Raw genomic sequence first — 15791 nt, 5'->3', positions numbered from 1 at the left:
TCTGTGAAGATACTCACACAATTTGGAAGGGCCTAGTCATGGGCATTTTACTTTTATGGATCCCTGTTTCATTATCATTTTTAGATATAAATGACTAACTCTTTACTTTTTATAACTTGGCTCAATATTTTGTTAAGTTAAAAGTGACACTATACAACATATGACCTATGGGTGCTAGATCAAGAGCCATGAACATGTCTGTGCAGAAGCAATTATATATCACTGAGTCACATAAGGATGGTTATTATTTTTCCCATTCTCCCATCTCATGCTACTTATTGGAAGACAAAAGTCCCACTTGGAGGCTAAGGGGAGGCACTATATCTAATAAAAAATATGTACAAATAAAATCAAAAAGTCTTCCTTGGATGTTAGGGGGGACTATATATCTAAAAAATATGTATAAATGAAATCAAGGTGCATTTAGTTCAAAGACTTAACAAACAACAAGTTATAGCTACAATTGGACAGCATTGTTTCTTTGTATTTATTCTTAATATAACATTTAAATTCAAGGAAAATGTCACATGTATCTAGAGTTTATCTACTAATCTCAAGAAAGTCAAGTTTTCAAACTGAAGTTCTGAAAACTTCATACTATCTTAGGGACTTCCTTTAAGTCTAGAGGCTTCTTTTGACAAAAGAAGTGGTTAAATAATCTTTGATTAGATCCTTAATTCTAGTGTTTATCTTTCTTCTTGGTCTTTTAATATATTCTTACAAAAGTGTTCAGTTAAAGGAGAAATTACTTTATTGACATAAATCATTGCCTGGGGCAGATATGAATCTCAAGGGTGAAGTAAGATTCTGAATACTGGAAAAAAGATAAGAGAATATTCTAGGTCAGTAAAATGGATGCATCTAAGAATAGGTACACTTTAAGGTGGTTGTGTAGAGGATTAGCTACAAGTTAATTAGCTACAAGCTACAAGGTCTTCATGTTCCTTAAAGTCAGGCAGGAGGAGATGGCTCAGATTATAAAGTTCTTTTTGGCCAATTGTTCGTTCACATGAGTTTGACTCCAAAGTCCCATGTACAAATGTAGACACAGTATCACATACCTGTAGCCTTAGCACTAGGAGATTGAAACTGAAGGATACCTAGAGCTTGTTGGTCAGCCAGTCTACTCAAATCATCACGTTCTAGGTTCAGTAAGAAACTTTATCTGAATAAATAAGGTAAGGAGATTGAAGGAAACAGCCAATATTCATCTCTGGCTTCCACCACTCTGCTGCAAGGTCATACACACAGGAACATACATATACAACTGCAGAGGAAAAGATATAAATAAATTATTGTTAGCTGACTATACAAGGCGATACGTGCTGTTTTACCTGAGACATGCCCTTCACCTTGTGAGACATTTATCTCAGTCACCATCTGCTTAGAGGACAGTTCTTGATCACTGTTTAGAGTTTAATATGACTTGGCTCTTTCCCTGCACTGAACTCATTACTTTTGAAAATCTTAGGGTTCTCACTGATAGCAAGTCCATCTGTAACAGGACTTGGAATTCTTTGTGTCACTTTCACATAGAGAATACTCTATGAGCTTGGTTGTCTCCCATACTAGGCCTAGTAATGTAGTGGCAAGCAAAGATATAGAATTAAAGTCCCTGTGGTAATGGTCATCATTTTGTTTCTCAGAAGCATAATCAGTTCCAATTTTCAACATATTGTGAAAATCTTAACAAAACAAGTGATAAAAGAAAAACTGCAACACCAATAAAAGTCCCCTGCTCTGAGGATATGTTTAATAGTTTCAACATGTATAACATTAAAATTTTATCAAGAAATCAGGCAAAGGACATTTTGTACACAGAAATCAATTTACCTAGCTACTATCTGCAAGACTTGCTTGTAATTTATTTTGCCTCAAAGAATACACTGCTTTTAAACCCAATTCCATTCCATTTTAGTGTGTATAAAGAGAAAGGGATGAGAATATATTCGCTTCAAGCATAAGTAAAAGATTTAAAAGATTTCTAAATGTAGCCGACAAAAATAAAATCTCTGGAGAAGTAAAATGAAGTTTTGTGATGCCCACCGTTGTTTTGAGTGTATGTATGTTTGAGCGGAAAAAAAATACTTTGGTTCTATATAGGCTCTTCTGTTGCTTTGCATGATGAACCAATTTATTTATCAAAGGGTAAAAAAAGATCAATCTGTGCTTAGAAAGCAGTATAGTGTATAAAAAATGAGCTCCAAAATAAATATAGTTTAAGTGGGTCCTGCCATGCTCTGTCTAGGAAAATATATCATATGAATATATAGGTGGATGGATAGATAGATAGATAGATAGATAGATAGATAGATAGATAGATGGATGGATGGATGGATGGATGGATGGATGGATGGATGCATGCATGCATGCATGCATGGATGCATGGATGAATGTGTGGATGGATGGATGAATGAATGGATGGATGGATGGATGCATATGTACACAATACTTTCCCAGATACCTGGGTGCATAAATATATAATTGTATCCTTCCTAGCCCAGACAAGTTTGAAAGTTGTATAAAGTTGAGATTAAGTATTAGTTAATGTTATTTATCACCTGTGTTTTGACAGTTACCCCTAAATACAATTCAGTTTCATAATCCAGAAAATGTGTACAGTTTACTATGTAAAACTAAGGAGCCTATGCTGAGATTGCATTGATTTCACCCTCCAATCCACTAGCATAGCATCAGTATCATAGTGGGTAATTAACAATTACTAGATTCTTACTGATTCTGCAGTTGTTACAAGGGTGCTTCTGACCATGTGAAACCCAGGATTGTACTGTTTAAGAGACACAGCCTGGTGCCAAATCCCTGAAACTAGGAGCTAGTCTGGCTCTCAGCATTAGAGCAGTATTTCCCACAGGACTGCGACCCCCATCACAGGGAGATAGGACCTCTGTGTAACACATCTGAACGCAGTACTTCCATGGGATGTGGCCTAGCCAGCCCTTACACTGCTTCCTCTGCTTTATTATGGCTTGTTCTGTACTCTACACATGGTCCCTCAGAGTAGTCCAGTCTCTGTTTTTTCATCTTACTGAAGAGAGCATGAAAGCTGTCATAGAAAAGCAAGTACCTGACTTGCCTATAGTGTCACGATGGGGAGGTAGGGGATCAATAACAAGCCACAGTTGGCTGAAGACTTTTTATTTATGGGATGTCAGCTGTTGCCTTCAGGGTGATGAGAGAGTCCCAGTCCTCAAGCAAGTCAGTGTTGAAGACAGTGAGGTAAAAAGAATAAGCTTAATAAGTCCCCTCAGGAAGGCAAACCAGTGGAGTGAGCAGCCCAGAGAGCCGGTGGACATAGGCATCCTGAATCTAGAGTTGAGAAGCAGTGATATATGGGAGAGTTCTGTGGTGGCAGTACTCCAGATTCCTACCTCAACTTGAATTAAGGTGCTTGGGACAAATCCCCTCAGGACATGACTTGGCTGTGGAGCTAAGGAACAGTTTCAAATGATAGAAATAAAATAATCCTCTAAAGAAAATTGTTTTAAAGCAATTACTTATTTTAATTTGAATTTATATTACTGGAAAAAATAGAGACATAAAAATTTGGGCAAAATATTGATATAGTCTCATAGAATTTGACTTCAATTTAGATGGCCTAATGGAAACTAGTATCATTAGGACTATAGCTACTTCTTCAAAGTAGTCTACAGACCCACAGATGTGACTTATGTTGATGATGGAGGATGAAGGCATCAGTATGAATTTTGACTTTACTATTAACCATGAGATCCTGAGCAAACAACTCAATGTTTTGAGTTAAAGTTCCTCTGGAAAGATAATATTAAAAGAACGTATGTTCCATGGTGGTTATGTTGTATACAAAGCCTGCAAAATGGGATCATTTAAGTAACATTCCATTCACTATTGTTTGTTAGAGGCTGTAATTGAGTAAGATAGCTAACTGTATTATTGCCCTAATGCTCTTAAGAATCTAGTTGGAGCCGGGCGGTGGTGGCGCACACCTTTAATCCCAGCACTCGGGAGGCAGAGCCAGGCGGATCTCTGTGAGTTCGAGGCCAGCCTGAGCTACCAAGTGAGTTCCAGGAAAGGCGCAAAGCTACACAGAGAAACCCTGTCTCGAAAAACCAAAAAAAAAAAAAAAAGAATCTAGTTGGGAAGAGGTATTGAATTCTTGTTCACCAATTAATATATGGAAATATAGGATAATAATGACAAGAAGGGATAAATATTAATGACAAAAGTATTTGAGATAACAGCAAAAAGCAACATCAAGACCAAGAAAACAGCACATTTCTACTCATTTGTAGTATCTTTAGGTAATTTAGGTGAATTTGTAGTATCTATAGATAATTGAAGATGATAATCCAGTGGATTTAGAAACAAAACCACTTGCTGCCCATGTCAGTGCTGTGAGCTCATACCCATCTATATACAGCAGCTGAGACCCTGGGCACAGACATGTGTTAGCAAGCTGGCTCAGGGCAGCCCCACAAAAGGCCTCCTGGCCCAGTTTTTCAAAGCACATTGCTACCTAGGAGGCAGAAGGGGCTCTCAATGTAATGGGCATTGGCTGCAGACATGCAGGCTTGATGTGTTTATGATCAGTAGACCCCTGTTGGGTTGCCACTCTTCGGGTAAAAGTGCATTAATGAGGTATATCCAACCCTGCTTGGCACTCTCTGACGAGCCTAGGGGGAAACACATGGCAGAGAGCCAGTTCACGGCCTCTCACCGCTGCCTGATTTGCCCCTGTGCTTTGCAGATTTGGAAACATGACAGGGGAAGCTGAAAACTGTTTTTATCTTTATTTTTCTTTTAAGTATGACTGGAATCAAATGCTTTTTCCGCCAGATCCAATGATTCAGCCATATCTAGAAATGGTTGGATTTGAAGGTACAGCCACATTTTGTTTGGCTTTGGTATTTCTCTGCTTAATTTCATGAAGTACATTTTTTGGATTTCTTGATCAATCATTCTGGCATTTTGTAAATTATCACTTCTTAAAGCATGTTTATGCAATAGTTAAGGGTTATCAAAAAGTTTCCTTGGCAGTTTCATGTGGTTAGTAGCAATTTAATAAAAATAATATGGCCTATTTTCATATATGTGTCTGTTTACACATAGATATAGTAATCTATATACACATGTACCGATACACATTCAAACATGTTTATACACATGTTATTTATATCTATACACACATATCTATTTTTACACTCACGAGGATCCTTACATACACATTTCTATATACATACACGTATATATCTATACACACACACACATATCCAGTTACTATCACAATTACAAAACTACTGGGAATTTCTTCACTGGTGGCATGTCTTGGTAAGATGTGAGGTTTGATGCCTTCAGCTGCTTCCCTGAAGAGCAGACGATTAATGGGGGTAGAAGATGTTTATTAATCCCAATTTCTCAGTGTTAGGAGTAGCTAAAGACTGAGTTTAGTCACCAACATGGGATGACTGACTCTTGTGTGCCTTTATAGGGAGTTATCAGACCTTGAAGAGGGAGATTACTACATTTTTTGCATTTGGGAATAATTTGATGTCTTTGGAAGGTGGCATCATCAGGGCCTTTAGGTATTAGTCAATTTGGTATGTATATGTGATATATATATATATATATATATATATATATATATATCACATATATCACATATATATGCCATGATCCAGGTGCATATCTTGAGATGGCAGCCATCAAAGAATACCCCTGTCTCCAGGATTCCTCAATGCTCCAGAGCTTCAAGAGCACAGCCTCTGCAGGTAGATATGGCCAAGGCTTTCTGCTTTATGTTGTTGAATAAGGCTTCCTGCTTTATATTCTCCAGTCCTTGGTGTTCTTGACAAAGAGCAGCTGGTCGAGATTTTGAAAAGACTCCAGTTCTGTTCTCAGCCTGTGTAAAAACTACTTCATCCCACATTATCACTTTTGAATGAGTGGATGAACTAAATATAGATGTATTTTAACTCACAGCAGCTATCAGTTAAAGAGTGAACCACACCATAACCTGACATTGAACCTCTTTGGATGCCACATGGGATCCTCTCACCAAAAGTAACTTTTGAGTCTCTATCTCTTTAATGTGCATATGAAACTTCATTATAATTATTACTATTGTTACCAATTTTCATGTATGTGAAATGGTGGTAGTGACAGATGCCTTCTAGTATATTTTAGAGATTGAATTAAGTGATAGAAATAGTCCTGCTACTCTGATAGATCTCCCAGAAGGTCAGCTCTTTCATTTCCAAATGCCTCCTTTCTCCCATCACTAACTCCAGCCTATTTCATCTTCTTCTACACATCATAATCATATCCCTACTCAGCTTTTGTTGTTATCATGTGATAATATTGAAACATAGAGGTACTCACTGCTTCTGCCATCTGAATGTACTTGTTCTCTTTTCTGCCTGATTAAATTCTTCTTGTATTTCAGCACTCATATTAATATTCCCTTTTCTTCTCCCAGAGAGAATTTAGTCCTTTTCTGACTTTGGGTTAGCACACCAAGCAAAACCTATCACATAGCAGATTAACAGAAAATGCCAACTTGTAGTATTGTCTCCTCTCGATGCAAATTCCTGCAGAGGCACAGAGGTCTTCTCACTGCTCTGAAATCCGGTTACACCCAGTCTTGTCTGGAAGAGAGTGCTTAAAACATTTCTGAGGAATGGATGAGTAGAGCTGAACTGAACTCTTAAGCTGAATGGTAAATGTGGCAACTCTTGGAGAGCCAGGCATCTTCCACTCTTGGAAGTTCTCCTGAGAATGAACTCCTACAAAGTGTCCCACTTGCTGGCACCCACTCATTGATTAACAAAAATTCCTTGTAGTTTCATTGGAGCATGTGCTGGTGACTAATGGCACAAGTGTTAGCCTGACTTTATGTTTCCTATACCACGAACAATGTTTATCATTTGTAAGGTAGGTATTTGCCAGTGTCCAAGCTTTCCACCTCTGATAGCATCCAAGGAAAATGCAGTCAACAAAAGCCTGTTTCAGTCCTCAATACAAGCGTGTCTCCTGAATGATGGAAGCATCTTTGTATTGGAACATATCCACAATATTCTTGAAAGATGCAGCTTTACCTTGAATCAGCTGTGCTTTGTGTACCGACAAGGGAGTAAATATCAAATTCATTTTCTGGAATTAGTAGCTTCAAATTCTCTTCAACTTTCCTTACTGTTATTTACATTGCTAAAAAGTCTGCATTTAAAAAAATAATCATGGTTTTCTGCATTCTCTGTGAACTTCACAATCCTGTGGCCAAATAGCACACATATTTGTGGGTGGGTTTGTCCTCACCAGCTTCTCCTGTGTACCACTTCCCACTCATTTCTGGGTATTTTTTAAGCATGTTATCGCATCAGGCAATGCCGCCTGCCTATCATAAGGAACCAGAGAGGTGTTTGATGGCATATCATTTGACATGGTCACTTTTCCTATCTATCTGCATCATCTCCTACATGTCAAGACTTGGTCACTGATGGTGTTTCCAGCCAACATTGCTTATAGGTGGTCAGAGGATGACAGAGGAGATACGGGAAATGGGAAGCCCATCATGTCACTCCTAAGAATGCCTTTGCTCTGGTCAGTGACCCTCCTCTTTCTCTGTTGAACTATTGATTTGCCACATTTTCTCCCGCAGCAACCGGGAGGTTGGCTTTCTTCTTACCCACTTCCTTCAACTGTCTACCCCCATCCTAAGTTAGATGTCTTGTTTCCCACTTCCCTGAGACCAGGGAGGAAAGAAAAATACATTTTATTTTTTCCTTCAAACCTAGATTGGGTATCTTATTTGGAAAAACGTTATTAACATTTTTTTAAATACAAAAATACTTTTATAAAAATTATTCTTAGTTCAAAATCAGTGTGTCTTTCTCACAGCACAAATACCTCTCCATTTATATTGCTGGCTATATGTTATTGTAGTGCTAACCAGAGATGATCACAGTGTTAACCATTAGTCTTCTGAAAGCAATTGATCAATTCCAGTTCACTGATCATTCATTGCAATCCTTTTTTAGAGAGACTGTTTTTGAGGTCTTAAAAAGTTGTCTTAGCCACTCTCCCATTGCTATTACTTCCATATCTTCATCACTTCACACTGTAAACTTCCAAAAACGTTGGGGAATTGACTTTGTACTGGCATCTCATTAAAGTTTCATGTTATATTAACTAGGATGAAACAATCAACGGCCTTTCTGTATCACAGAAGAAAAGGCCCCAGCCGCATAAGCCATCCCCATAGTTCCTGATACATGGGAATGATATTTTGACCTTGTTAGAAGAGCCATTGGGAATGTTGAAAACACCATTTGGTTTCATTTTCAAGGCATTTCTAAGAATTTGCTATCTTGTTCTTGGGTGGTGTTCCTGAAAATGATTTACAAGGAAATAAGTTTTTCAAAATCCCTAATAACTTCACAGCTTCACAATTAAAAAATTACATGGAAAATAACAATAAAACCCCAATTTGAGCTGAAATCTCCAATGTTTCAGAAACACACTTAATCTCAGGCTGCACTTTATATATCAAACTATTTATGCAATGGGAGCAGGGAGTGAGCAGTCCACACACAGGCTCCTGAATGTCACAGACTATATGCAAATAGTATTGTCCAAGGTAGTGACTGTACATCAAAATCTCTCTCTGTGGCTTCGAGCTACAACTCATAAGCATTGATTGTTCAAACTCTGCTAACTTCCTATTTCTAGACAATGAGCTAAATGACTTTTGGAAATGGAATTATAATGAAACTGAAAATCATAGCTATTAATATATATCTGTGTGCTATTCATGGAAAAAGAACTAATAGAAACAGAGCAACAATAAGTGGCACATTAACATGTCCTAAAGTTGTACCATATTGTTGATTTGTGTGTTTTCCTTGTAAATGAATATTAAACATTAGGTGATTTAAATTCACATTTTCATAGCTGTCACTTGTTTATTAAAATATGGTACTTGCACTCAAATGCAAGAAACACCTGTTTCTGCTTGTGTTATTTCTCCAATATTGTTATATAATATTTAACATAACAATAAAATTTGCATAAGCAGTAAATCATACAAAAATTTACTAGGAAAAAATACTAGGTATTTCTTCATTCTCACAGATTTTATTCATTACAAAATGCATTCTTTTCTAAGAAAGTTTAAAAAATACTAATTATAGAAAGTTCAGAATTATACTACCACCAAAATTTGAAAAATTATACATTTCATTGTAGGAACATTTTAGCTTTATCATTTTAATTTAAAATATAGTGTGTTCCCATTTAGTAATCAGCCAGCTACAAAAATCATTTAAGATAAAAGATCATATCTGTAAACCTATTCTTGTTTTTAAAATACCTAAAGTTTCCTCAGAAATTTGAACATCTAATTTTATCACAAATTATCAAGGACTTATGAATGAAATTATTTCTTTGGAGTTTTCTGGATTAAACAGTGCATTGTTCATTCTTATAGTTTTAGTGACCGAGAACTCAGAGACCCAGGATGGAAAGCTGAAACCAACCTTGACTTTCTATAGTGAGATTTGTGTCTTAGAACAAACTACAAACAGAATGATAAAACATAATTCATGATTCTAAAAATGTAAAATGTAAAAAAAAAGCTGATGATAGATAAGCTATGTGCAAGGCTATAGAAAACCATCATAGAATTAAAAGTATAATTGAAAGTAATTTCTAAATTGTGAGTAAGGAAAAAAATCATACTAAAATTTACAGATATCCCTCAATCTAGATAATACCTCATCTGGAGTCCTCAGTCTTGTCTCATTTTTCACTCAATAGTTATTGAGAATACACTGAGAAAAATATTTACATTTCCTAGTCTTTAATTGCATCATAATATGCCTGTGATGTTCCTCTATTCATTTGAATTTGGACAAAATGAATTCTGGTGACATAAAGAAGATTGACCCTGATTCTGTTACATCAGAAAGTTTTATGTTAGTGAGGAGAACTGTGACACAAAGTAATTATTAGAATTTTTTTCTTGGCATTATACGTTCATTATTTTTTCTTCTATCAGTATTTTGAGAAAAATCAAACAGGTCTCTATTTTGGCAACTAAATCCATTTACAATATTTAAGAGGTTGTGGTTTCTTGCCACTTGGCTTGGCTTAAAACAAGGCTAGTACCCTTCCCTCTGTGTCCATACACACACACTCACACTTCCCTCTTAATCAGAGACATCCTTAGCTTTTACATTTTTCGTTTCATACGGTTTTATCATTTCATAAGGATTTCTTTTTCAAATACCTCTATTGCAAACATCTCTAAGTATTCTGGCAATATCTACTTCATTTTAATCCACATACTGGGAGAAATTTTCCAATTTATTTCAGTTGAGAATTGTTTCCTTTTTCCCTATGACTACACTTACTCTCCTGCATCACTGGTTTACTTTTGGTATGCTTAAGCCTTTCTTTTCTTTTAATTTCTTCTTTAATTTTTGTGACTATAATAGTTACCTCGTTGCTCACTTCTTTTTTCTTACTCCAAACTTGACCATATAAACCTCCTTGCACTCTTTAAAATTTATGGCCTCTTTCCCATAAGTTCTTACTACATATACATATATATATATATATATATATATATACACATATATATACATATTTCTAAATACATAAAGACAACCTGCTCAGTCTGCACAATCAAAATCATTATGTATCCTGCGTTTTGTATCTCATGTATTCCTGATAAGTGTTTCCTACCTATATAATCTTTAAAAATTCCTATTTCATACAGTGTTCTATTTTTATATGAATACATTCTTCAGTTTAATAATGTATAATATTAATATGTAGTGAAACAGTAGTAAAAATCCATACATTATCCCAGTTCTCTTGCTTCCTATGCTTTGCACCCTTAGAATAGATATGAGAAAAAGTCACTTTGGTTGAGACATTGTGACAAAGCAAGATAAAATGGGTTTTGTTTATTCTATCAAAGGCAGCTGTGAAAAAAAGTTGCAGCAATATTATGTACTATCTGGTATTTAATTTTCAGAGCCTACCAATTGACTTTTCAATCCTACTATAAGCTGTGATTGTGAATTATAATATTTCCATAGATCTTCACAGTAATTATACATGTGATTTGAATGTGCTTGTGTCAGAATTTCTTTTCCAAAAAGTACTTTAAAACAGTAGTGCACTGGATGCAGAGATCCACGGGCTAGGCCCCAGGTGGAGCTCCGGGAGTCCAATTAGCGAGAAAGAGGAGGGTTTATATGAGCGAGAATTGTTGAGACCAAGGTTGGATAAAGCACAGGGACAAATAGCCAAACGAATGGAACACATGAACTATGAACCAGTGACTGAGGGGCCCCCAACTGGATCAGACCCTCTGAATGGGTGAGACAGTTGATTGGCTTGATCTGTTTGGGAGGCATCCAGGCAGTGGGACCAGATCCTGTGCTCATTGCTGTTTGAAACCTGGGGCTTATGCAGGGTCACTTGGCTCAGCCTGGGAGGAGGGAACTGGACCTGCCTGGACTGAGTCTACCAGGTTGATCTCAGTCCTCGGGGGAGGCTTTGCCCTGGAGGAGGTGGGAATGGGGGGTGGACTGTGGGGAAGAGGAGGGGGGCCGGAGGGGGGAGAACAAGGGAATCCGTGGCTGATATGTAGAACTGAATTGTATTGTAAAATAAAATAAAATAAAAAAAATAAAAATAAAAAAATAAATAAAGAGGTGCAAACACCAAAAAAAAAAAAAAAAAAAAAAAACAAAAAACAAAAACAAAAACAGTAGTGCAAATGAACACAAGCATTAAGCTCTGACAGGTGAGTTACTAGATTAACGTGATCAGTGAGGGATACCAGAATGTTATAGGTCTTAAGAGAACTAAAAACTCTCTTCATGTTCTAATTATGCCCTATTACAGTTGACATCCATACATATAAAAACATATACTAAGATCTAGCAATATAAATATACAATCACAATATGGTCAGATTTTTCCATCAATAGTTGCAGGATGGTGAGTAGGATAGGAGCAGAGAATAGCTACTATCTCAGAAGAATGGACAACTAGCAGTTTTGAACAAAAACTAGTAAGGTTGAGAAATTGTCTATCAATAACCATGTATAATTATTGATGTATTTTTATACACAGATAATTAGAGGCTTTGAGTCATCCCATGTACTCTACCATATCAGCAGAATGTAAATTTGACTGCCAATAGAAATGATTTAGAAGAGCCAATGTATGTTTAGTTACTACATGAAGTGAAAATGTATTGCATATCTTGAGTTCCTTTATTCCTGACATGTTCTAGCAATGAAACCTTTCACACAACCCTCCTTTCAGTACAAAGGGTTCCAGAATCACCATGCCACTCACCAGACCCAGGCTCACTGTCATATGAGACCCTGGCATTTCTGTTAAGAAAGGCAGGGCAGTGTGTGTGTGTGTGTGTGTGTGTGTGTGTGTGTGAGAGAGAGAGAGAGAGAGAGAGAGAGAGAGAGAGAGAGAGAGAGAGAGAGAGAGAGAGAGAGAGAGAGAGAGAGAGAGATGGGTGGGGGCTCCCCATGATATAAACAAGGCCAAGGCACAATGTTGGAAAGATCAAGTTAGGATGACATGAAAACCAGGTTAGACAGGAAAAAGGGGGAGGGAATATCTCCAGAGATTCAAGGGAGATTCAACATCAAGAAATAAGTATGGCACATCATATGAATAATCAAAGGGACAATGAATGATCATTTTAACTGACTTTAATTCTCTCTTGTTGCTAATGTTTTCCTGCCTGGCCCACAATCAGGACAAATCTCTCTCACCCGCCAGTCCCACAGCCTCTCAGACCCGACCAAGTAAACATAGAGACTTATATTGGTTACAAACTGTATGGCCGTGGCAGGCTTCTTGTTAACTGTTCTTACAGCTTAAATTAATCCATTTCTATTAATCTATACCTTGCCACGTGGCTTGTGGCTTACCGGTACTTTACATCTTCCTTGTCCTGATGGCGGCTGGCCGTGTCTCTCTCACCCAGCTTCCTGTTCTCTCAATTCTCCTCTCTGTTAGTCCCGCCTATACTTCCTGCCTGGCCACTGACCAATCAGTGATTTATCATTGACCAATCAGCAACACATTTGACATACAGACCATCCCACAGCACTCTGTGGACAAATGAAATACATTTTCCTAGTCAGAATCCTTGGAAAACCAGAAATAAAGTCAAATGTCCAACACAATGAAGGAGATTTACAGAATCCAGTAGCTGACTCTACTCAATAGTAAGTGGAATATTCCATTTTGGGTTAAAACTAAGACAAGGCTGGATGCTTCTGCCACTACTCTTCAGAAGTATACAGAATATTCTAACCAGATAATCTAGATAAAATGAACCAATGACAGATAGTTGAGGAGGAATGAGAGAGGAAACTGTCTCTAAACGTGAACAATATGATCTCACATATAAAACCCAATTGTGATTCCACAAGAAGATTATTAAGGCTGATGAGCAAAATCATCAGATTCTTTGCTTAGAATATCCGTGTTTATAATCCTTATGCTTTCAAACCTGCCATGTTTCCAAGTCTATATGAAAAACCAAAGAGGATATTAATAATGCATTTCATCTAAAATAGCATCAAGAAAAATAAAATACCAGAGTAAAGTACTGAGAATAAAATTAAGTTTGGGATAAAAGGGATATAAAAAATATGATCTGTCATGTAAGGGTGTAGCTCATGGGACATACTCTTTACCTCTGAACTACTAGTGTTGATAGATTCCCAGAGTTCCTGTCTTTAGCTGTGTACCCACCTCTGATCCCACCAGGTTCAAGTGATAGTGCCAAACCCATGATCACACAATCAGCAGTGCTCAAAAACAGTGGATCATAAATTAAAAAAAAATAAAAAGAAGACATGACACGAAAGAGGGTTTTGTTAGGAGGAGCTGGAGTCTGAAGGGGTGATTAAGAGATGGTCAGAGAGAATAATCAGAATGATTTTCATATATTTGTAAAATTGTCTAAATATAAATTTCATCAACAAAAATATGTACATCATTAAATTTTTATAAAAAGCAACAAAAACATGACTGAAAACAACAAAATGTGGAAAAAATTTAAAGACATAAATAAAATGCAAAGTCATCCTGTGTTTATGGATTAAAGAGCAAGATTATTGGAAATTTAATATACAAATCTATCTACTGATTCAAAACCATGCTTGTGAATAGTCTGGTACTTTTCACTGTGCAAATAGAAAATCATACATAAGAGGAAAAGAATGCCCAAAACAATCTAAAAGGAGCAGAACAAGATTGGAGGATTCATACTCCTCAATTTTAAACTTGCTTTAAAATTATAGTAATCAATACCATGGTAAAGCTATAAGTAAGCAGATGGTGATGCAAGACTTATAGCCTGCAGTTTTAGCCAGTTGATTTTTGACAAGAATGTAAAGCCCACTCATAAGAAAATACAACAGCTTTTCCAGCAAATTTTACTTCAACAAAATTAATATTCTTATCAACAAATGAATTTAGATTCCTACTTTTTACAATATAGACATATAAGTGAAAGGATCAATGACTGGATTGTAAGTTAATACTGGAGGTATTTTACAAGAAAGCCACAGAGATGCATCTTCATGATCTTGGATAACAATTAATTCCTAATATGGAATCAAAGGCACAAGCAAAAAGAGCAAAATACGTAACTCAGTCTTTGTTAAACTGAGAATACTTTTCCAAAAGACATTATGAAGAATGCAAAATGACAAGCTAAATGTGATAAAATAGTTGCAAATTATAGATCTTGAAAGCATCTCCTGCCTAGATATAAGAAAAATTCCTGTAACTCAATCACAGAAACTCAACAAACCCAATTTAAAAAATGATCAAATGACTCAGATAGCACCATAGATGATATGCAAATGGGCAGAAAGAGCATTGTGTGATGCTCAGAGTACTCACCTGCAAGTGAATTCAAGTAAAAGCCACAGATTATTTCATACTTACTAAGACAGCTACAAGAAAACCCCAAACAGAAAAAAGTTAAAATCAAATACAAGAACCCTAGGACCATCGTGCATTGCTGCTGCTTCTGCTGTGTGTCAAAGCTGCTACTGAAAGGAGCTTGGCAGTTGCTCAAAATTTTTAAAATTGAATTCCCAGACACAAAAGACAAATATTGTCATTCTTTTTACATGGAATACTTAGAATAGACACATCCATAAGTATAGAAAGTAGATTAGACACAGTCAACGCAGGAGGAAAACAGACTTACATTTGACGCATACAGAGATCTTTTTATAGCATGATGAAAAACTGTGGGAAATAGTTATAAATTCTAGACAGCACTGTAATTGTGACTCATGACACTGAATTATACCCTTAGTAATGGTTAAAACAAAAACTTTTTTTAAATATACTGTATTGTATTTTTTTTTAAAAATGAACTGTTTGAAGAGCCATGGCATTAATGAAGAGGAAGAGATGTTTCTTTCAGAGATGTAGCCACTGAGCAGTAACCTGTGCTATACTGAATAACTCTCCTCTCCCAACAAACGCACATGCACACACATAATAACATACACAGACATACACACATGTGCACACACATATATTCACATAATTATATACACACATACACAAATGTGCACACATGCACACACATATGTATATATGCACACACATGTGCACACGCAAGCACACATACAAAAACACATACAGAAAAACCTGTTGGAAAGAAGGATTACAATGTTAGTTGGAGAAGGGGGTAACTGGGGTACTTTTTTCAAAATGTCCTA

At 36.5% G+C, this 15791-nt stretch overlaps 1 long non-coding RNA gene across 4 annotated transcripts in view; it reads right to left on the bottom strand.

Annotated features, from left to right (window-relative positions):
• LOC128112611 (uncharacterized) overlaps positions 1–15187 on the bottom strand; it is a 235094-nt gene extending 219907 nt beyond the window's left edge. For 3 of the 4 annotated variants that reach the window (XR_008219056.1, XR_008219058.1, XR_008219054.1), the window contains exons 1-2: positions 14956–15187; positions 1062–1267 (exon numbers count right to left, since the gene is read on the bottom strand). This is a non-coding gene — a long non-coding RNA (uncharacterized LOC128112611). Of the gene's footprint in view, positions 1–1061; positions 1268–6375; positions 8380–14955 lie in introns of all 4 variants that reach the window. The other variant, XR_008219055.1, reaches the window with a different exon arrangement.
• Between the last annotated feature and the right edge of the window lie 604 nt (positions 15188–15791).

The sequence above is a fragment of the Peromyscus californicus genome, unplaced genomic scaffold (genome assembly GCF_007827085.1).
Source record: "Peromyscus californicus insignis strain IS unplaced genomic scaffold, ASM782708v3 Scaffold_17__1_contigs__length_78620276, whole genome shotgun sequence".
NCBI classification, from domain to species: Eukaryota; Metazoa; Chordata; class Mammalia; order Rodentia; family Cricetidae; genus Peromyscus; species Peromyscus californicus.
This window is presented reverse-complemented; position numbering and strand designations above follow the sequence as displayed.